The sequence below is a fragment of the Camponotus vicinus genome, unplaced genomic scaffold, assembly GCF_025532165.1.
Source record: "Camponotus vicinus isolate PSW18456_S1 unplaced genomic scaffold, iyCamVici1.0 SCAF_8, whole genome shotgun sequence".
Lineage (NCBI taxonomy): Eukaryota > Metazoa > Arthropoda > Insecta > Hymenoptera > Formicidae > Camponotus > Camponotus vicinus.
In genome coordinates, this window is record NW_028141980.1 from 4,347,858 (window position 1) to 4,360,112 (window position 12,255).

Genomic DNA, 12,255 nt, shown 5'->3' on the forward strand with positions numbered 1-12,255 from the left:
ATTTTTGACTTTTCTTTTTTTTATCAACTCTTCCAACAAATGATCAACATGGGACGGAAGGTTACTCTAAAAAAGATTTAAAAAATAAAAACGATAAACATATTTCATTTTTAAAACACACAAAAAGTACAGTATAATTTGATGATCAAAGTCCGAAGTGCAAATTAATATATTCACGGATTAATTAAATTCAAGATTAACAAGATCTGCTGATCTCAAAATGCAAAAGATGTATTAATTTTCAAAAAATTAAAAAATAAAAATAAGTACAGGTCAAATATTAAGTTCTAGTATATCTAAAATTCTATATCTATTTCTGTACCTAAAATATATTTATAGTAGTAAATATATCCTAAGAGTGTCCACATTTCAGGCTTTGATATATTTACAATTACAATATAACTGATATCATATATTTTCAATAGATATAATTCAATGTAAATAATTTAAGTTTTTACTTTTAACATTTTTTCTGCTTGATTCGATAATAACTCCTTTTCTTGAAGTGTTTTTAATAAATTTTTAACAGTATTTTCTTGCTTTTTTATTCTTTTCATTCCACGTAATGTAGTATCTTTGTGTGTTCTTGTAACTTTAACAAAGTGTAAAAATTTCTCCTAACTTTTCTGTGATATAAAATCATCCTTCGAGAGCCATTCTGTTTGATTTTTTATAGTGACTTTAAACTTTTTACGTGAAAATATTAATGATTTGTCTTTCCTGAAATCAAATTGCACAATAAAAATTTTATAAAAGAACAAACATAATAAAAAAAAGATATTATTTTACCTTTTTTTTGACACTTTATTACTTGTATCCCTCTCAGGATTCTCTTCATCTCTGTAAATACAAATAATATAGTTATAAATAATAGAGTTCCGTTTCAAAATTTTTTAAATGTAATATATATACAATGTATATATATTTAAAAACGATTGTTCTTTTGTATACCTTGTATATATTATTGCATTTAAAGAAATTAGAAAGTCTTACATTATTTGCTAAATTGTTGAATACTTTTATTGCTTAGAAAATGTCATTATTTAATAAGAAAAAGAATATTGATAAAGAAGGAATTATCAAAATATGCAATGCATTTTATTAAGTTACTCACTCTACAAATTCGGATGGTTGTATATCATTTATATCATCATTCATATCATCCACTTGTGAATTCCTGAAATAGAATAAAACAATTATATATATGGCCCAAAACGCGTCAACCGGATCACCTCTCTCTCCAAAATTCAACGCAATGTATCGAGTTGTTTGAGGTCTCAAAATTTTTGTTAAATCACAATCTTTCGAATGCCGTGTGGCACTTTTTGTAAATCAAGATGGCGGCTACAATATGGCGCCCAGAAGGCGAAAAAATGACTCGGTACTTCAATGAATTCCATAATTTTCGTTTAAAATTGATGAAAACAAGTTTATAATAATTTTCATGGACACATATTATATCTAGTTAAATTTTTCAGTTATTTTCGGTCACCTAAACTCTCCCCTCCCCCTCTCCACTCCAAACAGTGGCCCAAAAATTGATTTTCATACTTTTTTCTGCGTAATTATCTAAAAGCTTTCAAGTAAAAAGTATTTGTATTAACCATGTCAAAGTAAACGTTGATGAATTGTTCTGATATCTTGTGACTACGTTACCTAACCTTAAAAATTGAAAAAATCAGTCTTCAAATCTTCACTGAACGATTTTCTTTCAGGATTAATTTCCATTTAATTGAATATATCTTATCATACTTTATATGCTTGATTTTTTCAATATCCAAACAATTCTAACCTAAAAATACAATAAACTTTTTTTCATGATTTTTCTTATGTCTAAAGTCAGATGCACTTTCAATAAAAAACACACATTTCTGTGTATTCAAAGGGGAAAAAATTTATGATAAACTTACTTCTTAACTAAACATTTTATTTACATCATAAGAAAATAAACCTTTTTCATAAAGCATCATCATAAAGATAGTGGCCAGCAATGTTTGAAAAATTGTTTTTTTGCATCTCCATATCGAAATCCCGAATTATTAATTATAGAAAAAATTGATGAAAAAATTGAGTATTCTAAAAGAAAAGGTATAGCGATTTCATTGGATCAGCAGTAGATGAATTGTTTGTAAATAAAGTGTTATAGCTAGTGTATGACGGTAAGTAGAGGCAAGCATAAACTTTTGTAATAGAATGTGCATTTAATAATTCCTATTCCGCTCTTAGTATTACCCAGGATCAACGACGTGGACGTTGCGGAAGCATGATCCCTTTGGGGTGCTTAATTTCGTGAGTCCCCTTGCCTCTCACGTTTCGGGGTGCTTGATTTTCGTGAGTCCCCTTGCCTCTCACGTTGCTTGATTTTCGTGAATCCCCTTGCCTCTCACGTTTCGGAATGCTTGATTAGCGTGTCATCTCGTCTCTTCTAATGGACTAATATTGAACAAGAGACATAGGTTCTTTAGCTTTGGAATATCGCATGACTTGAAGTCTACTGGAAGAAATCGGTATAAAACCATGACATTGTTGAATATTCGGCACTCTTTGTGCCGAAGAAAATCGTTTTTTGCAACGAATTTTGAGTTTTTGTATGGGTTACTTTGTCGTACATATTGATAGAGATATTCTTGAATCTCTTGCTTGCCCAGTCATATAGAGCAAGGTGATTCAGGATAGCTTCAGTGGCAGGAACTTGTAAACTGTGTCGCGTAGCTTCTCTCTTAAAAATAGCCCCGATACCATCAGGAGCTCCTTTGCCATGAGCCGTCGCATGGCAATGCCATTCTGCCTGCACACCGAAGTCGGCCTCGTGCATCATCAGATTCTGCATCTGATACCTATTCTTGAAGTGTTGTTTGGCTCCATCGGTCATGTATATTATTTTTCTAACATTTGGACAGATCTTTTTAATTAACGGCAGAATAATTTTTTGTGTACAATACACTGCAGCTGTATCGTGTGTTGTTGAGTCTGATAACACTACAGCACTATGATGTCGTATTTCCTGGCCTGCATTGTAGTAGAAAACGATTGTCACTAATGTACATTGATCATTATTATAATGAAAAGCTTGAGCAGCATCTTGTGCGACATAAGCGAAGTTTTCTGCAAAATCAAGTTGAACCAAAACTTCATCATTTTGTAAATTTTCCTTACGTTCTGCAAAAAATTTAGATTGAGATTTGACAAGAAAATGATGTGGTAATAATGACAATAAATGTTCCGTGAAACGATCGATGAAATCGACATCAGAAAGACACTCACGAAGCAAAGTACAACGGTCTGTTGATGTCCAAGTACTGAAAATAACTTGCGTAATAAAATTCTCATTTAATATTTCTGTGAGGTTATCTTTAAATTGGTCTATTTTAGGACAATTTTCACACGTCTTTAGATAACATTTGTCATTAGGATTATTACACATTACGAATAGCATGCAATCTTCTTTACTCTTCAATGGCACTTTCAAGTTTTTTGTGAGCTCACCAAGATTAAGTGCATCAATCATATTCTTGAAATTTTGACATATAACACACACGCATGAAGTATAAGTGCCAGAACTTCCAGCTAAAACACACCACTTAGGACGAAGTTCTGTGAATTTTGTCAATCCAATGTGTAGATTTTCATATTTTTCTTTAAATTGAGAATACAATACTTTAATATCCGAGAGTAGTAAACGCTTTTGCCTTTCCTCTTTTTGGCCATTGACTTTTATTTTGACGGTAGCTTTTTTATGTGGCATAATTCGACTGTTAAGGTCATCTTCATAAAAATTAATGACCTTCAAAATTGTTTCTTCTGGTAATTGTTTACCTTTTTTCGTTGTTGGTGAGGATAATACTCCGTCAGACATTCGAAGATCTTTTCCTTTTTTTGCTATTCTATAAGAAGTCTGAAATTCATCCATTATCTTACGAATACTCCAGCTTTCTGGAGCTATTGTGAGAATTGAAACACGTAACGGATCATTTTCTGGCAAACTAGCAAATTTCGATTTGATCCCATTTAGTAGTTCTTCTAATTGTTCTTCTCTAGAGATACATTTCTTTTTGTTGGGTGATTCATCTGCCACAGATTCATTATCATCCAGAGATGATGTGTTCAAGGTTCTATAAGAAGATTGAGATAATTCGCGTTGATCGCATAATCTTCTACAATCATAACATATAGTCGAATTTCTAGGCAGATGTGGGAATAATAAAGATACTTTTTTCGATATTTTACGCAAGCCTTTACCAATATGATTGGGATTGCCAAATGGATTCATACATCTATCTGTACGGCTGAAGTTATTGCTTTTTCTTTTTTTTTTTTCGAATTATTCATCATGATGGCTATTAACGAATATTCTCTTTACATGAGTGCGTGAATAAAGAAAAGTATGAGATGAACTCTGTCTAAGTAATATTTATCAAAAATAAAATCATTTGTCAATTACATTTCCTCTTCATATTTTTTAACGAATAATGCAGCATTTCGTAGTAATAAATTATCTAAGATCGACAATATAATACACGAATATTTTAATAAAGAATTATATTCATGAAAACTGAAACGAAAACAATGAAAAAAATAGTACTAACGAAACTTATTGCATATACATTGAGGAATTTATGACAATGACATTCATAAGTACTAAACATTGTGCGTTAAAGCAATGAATAAAGATTCATCATAATAGATAGTTTCATTCCAAATTATTTGTTCATACTTCTACTATGTATAATGAAGTCAAACGGTACTCTTGGAACATTCGAATATAATTTTTATGTACAACAATTTCACGTATACTGTTGAATGTATAATCTGTCTAAAATATTTGAATCCATGAATTTGAGATAAAGTTCATGCTGTTAACAGTCGCAAATATAAATAATTAATTATTTGTATGCATTACAAATAAACTTTTTGTAATTCAACAGTGCGTAATGTAGTTGGTCAAATCTTTGTGAAACATCCAAATATGATTTCCATATATAGACTTTACATACAAAATCTGTTCAGAATATTTAATAGAAAAGTTTCATACTCAGCGATTTAATCAACGTAGTGTCAGTTCAGCTATTTAACGGTCAATGAATAATGAAATTTGATTTTTATATCGTTTTTTAAATAATCACAATTATTTCTTTCCATCACATAAATGTTTCAATATTTTAAATCTTTTTTTTAATGATAAATGATACACCTTACTGAAATCCTCTGTGGGATCTGTGCAAGATATTATACAGGATTCCTGTATAATGTCTTACACTAATCCTCAAAATATCAATAAATTCAATTCCGTAATTATTTGTCAAAATTTGAGATGGAATATCCAAAATACTTCTGTCCGACAATATCATAAATATAGTACCATCGAACAATATTGATATATTAATGCTGAATATCACTATGATGTTTTCAGCGTTTAATATACCTATTTGAAAAAATACAAAAAAATCATGTAAGAATTTTTGTATCCTGTACTTTGATAAAAGTTTAAAGATTTTATTTTAGTTTCATAATGAGAATTTCTTTTCATTTTTCCTTTTAAATCTGTAAGAAATGTGTGTTTTTTGATGAAAATTATTATAAACTTGTTTTCATCAATTTTAAACGAAAATTATGGAATTCATTGAAGTACCGAGTCATTTTTTTGCCTTCTGGGCGCCATATTGTAGCCGCCATCTTGATTTACAAAAAGTGCCACATGGCATTCGAAAGATTGTGATTTAACAAAAATTTTGAGACCTCAAACAACTCGATACATTGCGTTGAATTTTGGAGAGAGAGGTGATCCGGTTGACGCGTTTTGGGCCATATATTTTTATATAGCATACATACATACACGTATATACAGGATGAGCCATTTTAATTAACGCACGCAATTATTTCGGAAACAAAGCATTTTAGAGAAAAATGTTTCAGACAAAAGTTTTATGGTTTCGAGGGGGCCATAAGATGGTATCATTGGTTTGACACTGAAGAGTCATTTGAAGGTCACGTGAAGGTCACTTCAATTTTTTTAAATGGAACACCCTATATATTTTTGCACACTCTTGTAGCTTATCTCGAGAGCTTTCCAAAACACTATAATTAAGTACCTTTTCGTTAAGTACTTTTTGAGTTATGAGGCTTGAAATAATTTCTTAATTTTACATAAACCGTAAAATATCTTGTAAAATATTCATTTTTCGATTATCTTACCTTAATACTTTTACGTACAAAATAATGAGAGGAATCAATTGGTGTAAAGAAAACACATAGTTGTTTTTAAGAAAAAATATGGAATTGTTAATTGCAAATTACATATTTTTTCTTCAAAACAACTATGTGTTTTCTTTACACCAATTGATTCCTCTCATTATTTTGTACGTAAAAGTATTAAGATAAGATAATCGAAAAATGAATATTTTACAAGATATTTTACGGTTTATGTAAAATTAAGAAATGATTTCAAGCCTTATAACTCAAAAAGTACTTGAGGGAAAAATATTTTATTATAGTGTTTTGGAAAGTCCTCGAGATAAGCTACAAGAATATGTAATCAAAAATAGAGGGTTCCATTTAAGAAATTGACGGTGACCATCACGTGACCTTCAAATGACTCTCCAAGTTCAAATCATTGCCACCATCTTATGGTCCCCTTCAAGCTACACGACTTTTGTCTGAAACATTTCTTTCTAAAGTGCATAGTTTATGAAATATTCGACCGTATCGGGACTTTTGGGACACCCTGTATATACAGGGTGATTAATTAACGCACGCAATTATTTCGGAAACAAAGCATTTTAGAGAAAAATGTTTCAGACAAAAGTTTTATGGTTTCGAGGGGGCCATAAGATGGTATCATTGGTTTGACCTTGAAGAGTTATTTGAAGGTCACATGAAGGTCACCTTCAATTTCTTAAATGGAACCTACTATTTGTCATTGCATATTCTTGTAGCTTATCTCGAGAGCTTTCCAAAACACTATCATTAAGTACCTTTTCGTTAAGTACTTTTTGAGTTATGAGGCTTGAAATAATTTCTTAATTTTACATAAACCGTAAAATATCTTGTAAAATATTCATTTCTCGATTATCTTATCTTAATACTTTTATGTACAAAATAATGAGAGGAATCAATTGGTGTAAAGAAAACACATAGTTGTTTTTAAGAAAAAATATGTAACTGTTAATTGCAAATTATATATTTTTTCTTCAAAACAACTATGTGTTTTCTTTACACCAGTTGATTCCTCTCATTATTTTGTACGTAAAAGTATTAAGGTAAGATAATCGAAAAATGAATATTTTACAAGATATTTTACGGTTTATGTAAAATTAAGAAATTATTTCAAGCCTCATAACTCAAAAAGTACTTAACGAAAAGGTACTTAATTATAGTGTTTTGGAAAGCTCTCGAGATAAGCTACAAGAATATGCAATGACAAATAGTAGGTTCCATTTAAGAAATTGAAGGTGACCTTCATGTGACCTTCAAATAACTCTTCAAGGTAAAACCAATGATACCATCTTATGGCCCCCTCGAAACCATAAAACTTTTGTCTGAAACATTTTTCTCTAAAATGCTTTGTTTCCGAAATAATTGCGTGCGTTAATTAAAATGGCTCACCCTGTATATATATATATATATATATAATTATACATGTAGGGAATATTTCTGCGCAACTATATTTGTGTCTACGCAGGCAAGTTTAATAAATGTCTATGTAACTATAATTATGGTTGCGCAGACAAATATGTAAATTTTTACACACACATATATATATAATTATTATTATACATGTATGGAGTATTTCTGCGTAACTATATTTGTGTCTACGCAGGCAAATGTAATAAATGTCTATGTAACTATAATTATGGTTGCGCAGTCAAATATGTAAATTTCTACACACACACACACACATATGTATATATATGTATATAATTATGTACTATAGAACTATAGAGTTATAGATATACATACTTATGCAACAAAATATTTATAAAAAAAATCCCTAAAAATTATTTATCTCTGAAAATATATATATATTATATGTAATTTTTACAAAAAGATGTGAAATCCCTCCAAAAAAAACCTTACAAAGGTAAAAAAAATACGCCAAGTATATAAAAAATATTCCACCTTGTATGCAACAAATCGTTTATAAAAAAATATCCCTAAAAATAATTTATAATAAAAATTTTCTCTCAAAAAATATATATTTTTCCTAAAAAAAAATCAAAACTAAATATGAAATCAATAATTAATTAGCCAAGTACGTTGAAGCAATTGATAGGGATTTGTAATTTGAAATATTTGTCACAAATTCAATCTTGCATTTATGTATTAAATTCTCAACAAAATGAAAATGATTTTCAAAATAAGTTCAATACTTTGTATGATATATAAAAATACATTATTATGTATGATCGAAATAAATATTTGTACAATATATGAAATAGCATTAATATATTGCGGATTTTATATTGCAGATTATAAATAGTAAATCATAAAACTATTTAACACTTACTGCAGTAACATCGATTGCATTAATTGCCAATTTTGAATTTAAAAGAGAAAAACTAATCGACTTGTTTTAACATCATAAATTTTACTATGTAGACCTGGAACTAAGGATTTAAGAAGTTACATACAAAAATTTGACCCGAGTCGTATTATAATTTATACATTTTTATTATTAGGAAATATTTAATTTTGAAATTAATCATAAGCTTTACAAAGTAAATTTGGAACTAAAAAATTAAGACCAAAACGACTTACAAAAACTTGGCGTGCTCGGGTCATATTATAATTCACATATTTCTATAATTGAAATTAATTACAGGTATATAATTCGCAAACTTTGTAAAATTATATGTATTATAATGTGACCCGAGCATGCCAAGTTTTTATAAGTCGTTTTGGTCTTAATTTTTTTAGTTCCAAATTTACTTTGTAAAGCTTATGATTAATTTCAAAATTAAATATTTCCTAATAATAAAAATGTGTAAATTATAATACGACTCGGGTCACATTTTTGTATGTAACTTCTTAAATCCTTTAGGTCCAGGTCTACATAGTAAAATTTATGATGTTAAAACAAGTCGATTAGTTTTTCTCTTTTAAATTCAAAATTGGCAATTAATGCAATCGATGTTACTGCAGTAAGCATTAAATAGTTTTATGATTTACTATTTATAATCTGCAATATAAAATCCGCAATATATTAATGCTATTTCATATATTGTACAAATATTTATTTGGATCATACATAATTGTGCGCGTTTACGCGAGAAAGCTCCCGTTGCTGGAACTATTCCGACTGGGATACAGTGGATGTGACGAACCGGATATGAACAACTGTATGATCCTTCACAAAAACATTTATTATACAAACGATAGCGTCAAACAATGGATTAGTCAAAGTTCGCGGGAATGTTCACAGTTCAAGGGCACAGTCCTTTTGCAAGCAGATTCCCGGGAGCACCGGTTTAACAGACCAAAAGTTGCCGCGGGAGTGATTATCGGTTAATCGCCAGGCGCGCACAACAAGAGCGAGCGAGAGCGCTAACGACATGAGCGAGCGATAGCTTTTATGACAAAAGCGGTTCGACGACACGAGCGAGCAAAAATGCTAACAATAGGAGCGAAGCTTTTATAAAACAGGCGCGTTAATAACACAGATTTAACGGCGATAGTTCGTTCGTCGAATGCGAGAGAGTACAACGTATAACGGGTGCGAGTGAGCGCGCGAGAACGAGGGAGCACACGATTAGCAGAAATTCGTTTGTCTTGCCGAGTTGATTTGTCTTGCACTAAATTTCCGAGAAGCTTCCGGTCACGATTCACTTGCACGGACACAAAGATTCACCACTCCGTGTCCGAAAACGCGGATCGAGAAGGTTCGATCAATCGTAACGGATGGCTCGAGTCGCGGACGCTTGTGCTCACCAGCTCGTCTCAACGGGCTCTGTGAATTTGTATAAAGACTTTTGCGGATGCGACACGGGTCGCGAACATTCGATTATCGAGGCCATTCAGTCAACGACACGCAGGATCACGCGACCCTTTGATTGGCCTATGATCCTTGGATCATACGCGTCGCAATTGTCTTGCGCCACGTAGGTGAGACGCCGCGGGGTGGCATGGAAGAAGATAAATTCGAATAATTACGCGTGGATGGCACCACCGATATCGATTAAGGGCGCGATCGCGCTGGCCCGTCGCTCGAACAATTGCCGCGATCACGTGAGATGCGCGTGTTCGTATACCTAGCGCACTACATCGCGAAAATATCTGAACAATAATAATGTATTTTTATATATCCTACAAAGTATTGAACTTATTTTGAAAATCATTTTCATTTTGTCGAGAATTTAATACATAAATGCAAGATTGAATTTGTGACAAATATTTCAAATTACAAATCCCTATCAATTGCTTCAATGTACTTGGCTAATTAATTATTGATTTCATATTTAGTTTTGATTTTTTTTAAGGAAAAATATATATTTTTTGAGAGAAAATTTTTATTATAAATTATTTTTAGGGATATTTTTTTATAAACGTTTTGTTGCATACAAGGTGGAATATTTTTTATGCACTTGGCGTATTTTTTTTACCTTTGTAAGATTTTTTTTTGGAGGTTAAGAAGATTTCAAGATCAACTTAATTTTTTTAAATAGAACCCCCTATTTTTTATTACATATTCTTGTAGCTCATCTCGAGAGCTTTCTAAAACACTATAATTAAGTTAGTTTTCATTAAGCACTTTCCGAGTTATGAGGCTTGAAATAATTTCTCAATTTTACATAAACCATAAAATATCTAGTAAAATATTCATTTCTCGATTATCTTACCTTAATACTTTTACGTACAAAATAATGAGAGGAATCAATTGATGTAAAGAAAACAGTTATTTTTAAGAAAAAATATGTAATTGTTAATTGCAAATTACATATTTTTTCTTCGTACTACTTTTCTTCGTAACTACTTTTCTTTTTTACTATTAACTTTTTAATATTAATTTTACCTTACGAGGTAGGCGTATCAACTAATGTGAAAGGGCAGCGCCCCATTTGACCACGTTGATATTGACCACGTTGATATTGACCACGGTGATATTGACCACAGTCCCGATTGACCATAGTCCCGATTGACCACAGTCCCGATTGACCACAGTCCCGATTGACCATAGTCCCGATTGACCACGGTGATATTGACCACGTTGATATTGACCACGGTGATATTGACCACGGTGATATTGACCACGGTGATATTGACTACAGTCCCGATTGACCACAGTCCCGATTGACCATAGTCCCGATTGACCATAGTCCCGATTGATCACAGTCCCGATTGACCACAGTCCCGATTGACCATAGTCTCGATTGACCACGGTGATATTGACCACGTTGATATTGACTACGTTGCGATTGACCACAGTTCCGATTGACCACAGTTGATATTGACCACGGTGATATTGACCACGGTGATATTGACCACGTTGTGATTGTGCGCCTTACCTACCGGCGGGGTGGTTGCGGGAGGAGGGCCGAAGGCCCCCTTGCACCCCCCCCACGCGCGCGCGCGCGTGTGTGTGTACATATGTGGTCAATATCACCGTGGTTAATCGAGGAACTGTGGTCAATATCAACCATGGTCAATATCAACTGTGGTCAATATCACCGTGGTCAATCTCACCGTGGTCAATATCACCGTGGTCAATCAGGACTGTGGTCAATCGGGACTGTGGTCAATCGGGACTGTGGTCAATCGGGACTGTGGTCAATCGCAACGTGGTCAATATCAACGTGGTCAATATCACCATGGTCAATATCACCGTGGTCAATATTAACGTGGTCAAACGGGTCCCACTCAATGCGAAAGTAATAAGTTTACCTTCATGGTCTCTCTTTCGTAGCTGCTTTTTCAAAACAGCTCGATGATTTCGAATCCATGTACTTAATTGAGTCTTGGCGATTTCCTGTGAAAATAAGAAATTTACTCATCATGCAGTAAAGAGAAGATATTAATTAGCTATTAAGTATATTATACTTACATTATTTGCAGTTGTACCTCCAGCTAGTTGTGAATATGCAGCTACAATACTTGATGCTAAATTGTTATAATCTTGCTTTGAAGGTTTTGTACATGTAGTCTGCCACAAATAATGTCCCCAAAATGCAATGAAGTAACGTTGTGCTTTCATTATATTATATTCTAGTCTGCGTTGTAAATCATACATTAGGGGAGGTAACGATGATGGATATGGTATAGATT

At 32.1% G+C, this 12,255-nt stretch overlaps 1 long non-coding RNA gene across 1 annotated transcript; it reads right to left on the reverse strand.

Annotated features, from left to right (window-relative positions):
- Positions 1–792: 792 nt before the first annotated feature.
- On the reverse strand, positions 793–11,081 carry LOC145975719 (uncharacterized). The gene is made up of 3 exons (XR_014440068.1): positions 11,006–11,081; positions 1,115–1,177; positions 793–840 (listed from the first exon to the last, which is right to left on the reverse strand). It is a non-coding gene; the product is annotated as an uncharacterized LOC145975719 (long non-coding RNA).
- Positions 11,082–12,255: the final 1,174 nt, after the last annotated feature.